This window comes from Rutidosis leptorrhynchoides, chromosome 10 (genome assembly GCF_046630445.1).
Source record: "Rutidosis leptorrhynchoides isolate AG116_Rl617_1_P2 chromosome 10, CSIRO_AGI_Rlap_v1, whole genome shotgun sequence".
Taxonomy (NCBI): Eukaryota; Viridiplantae; Streptophyta; class Magnoliopsida; order Asterales; family Asteraceae; genus Rutidosis; species Rutidosis leptorrhynchoides.
In genome coordinates, this window is record NC_092342.1 from 175845001 (window position 1) to 175847500 (window position 2500).

Here is a 2500-nt window from a genome sequence, read left to right on the forward strand (position 1 = left end):
ATTCACTTATTTATATATATATATATATATATACATACATATTTAGTTACACATAATTGTTCGTGAATCGTCGGGAGCAGTCGAGGTCAAATGGTAATTGAATATATGAACATAGTTCCAAACTTTTTCAGACTCAACATTACATACTTTGCTTATCATATCAAAATCATATAAAGATTAAGTTTAAATTTAGTCGGAAATTTCCGAGTCGTCACAGTACGTACCCGTTAAAGAAATTTCGTCCCGAAATTTGAGTGAGGTGGTCTTGGTTAACAATAAAAATGTTTTCATGACGAATATGAGTTGATAAATAGAGTTTTATCATCATTGAGTAATATGGATAAAATGATTCGATTAATCGAAGCGTATGAATGAAGCTATCACAAAAGATCGAGATGAAGAAATGGAGATTTTTCCATAAGTTTTGACGTAGTCGTGATTGAATTCCGGAATTCAAGGGATTTAAAGAAAATCTTCAAAATCTAAGAGATTTGACTCTTCGGCGAATAAGGAGATTAAGATCTCTATAATTAAATACGGTGATCTACCTCGATTACTCTGTCTGATATTTTCATTATAAATTAAACTCCTCCGTTCCATTATTCTCACCATTCCTATACTTTCTTTCTTAGTTCATACATCCAAAAGATTGTGAAAATGCTTAGTCCAGTTCTAATCCTTGATACTTTCCTAACCTTCATATCTGTCATTCTTCTTTTCAATCTTCCACCAGAAAAATTTGTTTACTTTTACCTTTTACCCTGGGGTGATACTATTCTTAATTAAACCGTGTCTTTATATTACTATTCGTATTAATATCCACGGTTTGTAACTTCCGTGTTGTTATTGGACTTCATATTTTCTCTTATATTTGGAGCTCTTTGCCTTTTTATTATCTTCCCGACCTCTAGTAAAGCGAGTAACGGTCCAAAATTTGTAAATATGGAATTTCGGATAAACATCATGTTCGAAATAAGAAAGAATGTATTAGCACGATTTGATTTGTCAAATTACCAGAATCACTGAGAATAGAACTATCAAGAATATACTTTCTTGATATGTTCAGAAGTTAAGTAGAATGAAAGAGTTATGTAACATGGCACATGATGACGTTATGATCTGTGAATCATCACGTTCCATTAGAAACTCTGATGGAATTCAACATATCAACAAGTTCATAATGTTAACTTAATCATAAAACCCATTATATGTAAAGTTATAACAAGCGGAAGCATGAATATCAAGAAAACAAGTTTATATGTTAAACCATTTTAGATGAATTCCATATTGTTATCAAGTCTTGAAATAATGCTTACAAATAAGAACAAGGAAGTAAGAAGATTATACCTCCTCAAGCTAGTTGAGGGTTGTTTCAAAGTTGCAAGATGATGATGAAGATGATGAAAATGGAGCTTCTAACTTGAAGCCTCAAGCAAGTAATACCCCAAGCCTTTAATACCAAACATTTGTACTTTAGTTAGGATTTAATAACACTTGATTAGAGCTTGCAAAAACCAAAAATTGAACTCCCTTTGAGCCTCAAATGCCCACGGCAGCCAGCAGCTCCAACAAGGAGTTTTATGCAGTTTTTTTTATCTCTTTGATGTGTATGTGCAAGTGTGTAGTTTGAATGAGTCAAGCCTTTCATGTATATGGAAACTAGGACTTGTAATTGACCAAGAAAAGGAATCTCTTGCAAGAGTGCATCAAACTCCAAGGCCACTACTCCATTTGTTTATAAAAGTTAATTTTATAAAATTAGATTTTATAAAATTTATTTTATAAAACTTCCATATTATTATTTATGTACATTTCATTATATAAAACCAATTTATATAAAATGTAACATACATTAATTAATTATTTAACCTATAAATAATTAAATCCATATTATATAAATTATTCCATAATTTATATATTTATATATACACACATCAAGTAGTATTTCAGAAAACCATTTTTCTTAAAGTTCAAGTGTCGCGTATTTAATCAATGATCCAATTGTTAAGATTAAGTACGAATAAGGATTCGGTAAGCTTGTTATTGGGTATGACCCGACTTGGATCAAAACATATTAGCCACGTTAATTTAATATGTCTCTCGGGCATACGAAATACCTTCAATCTCCCACTTGCACGAGAAACATAAGAAATTAATTCAAGTAATGGATACCACCTAACGACCATCCTTCACCCCTAATATGTTATGACTTTGTGCCATTCAATAACATCATCCCTTTCGAGTTCCCCTCTCGAATATGAATAGGTGAATCTTTCATTATTTCCTTTTGTCCTAGATGTCGTGTTAAATCCAAGAGACACAGAGTGATCACTCTCTTCTAGATTTAACTTTATCAGGCCTTAAACATCTGACTCTTAACGAATAAGAGGGACAAATTCCATCTTAACAAGTCTTAACAAGTTTGATTGCTTAACATGTTGGAAAAATTTAATCATGTAAATATCAATCTCAATTAATATATATAAACATGGAAAAGTTC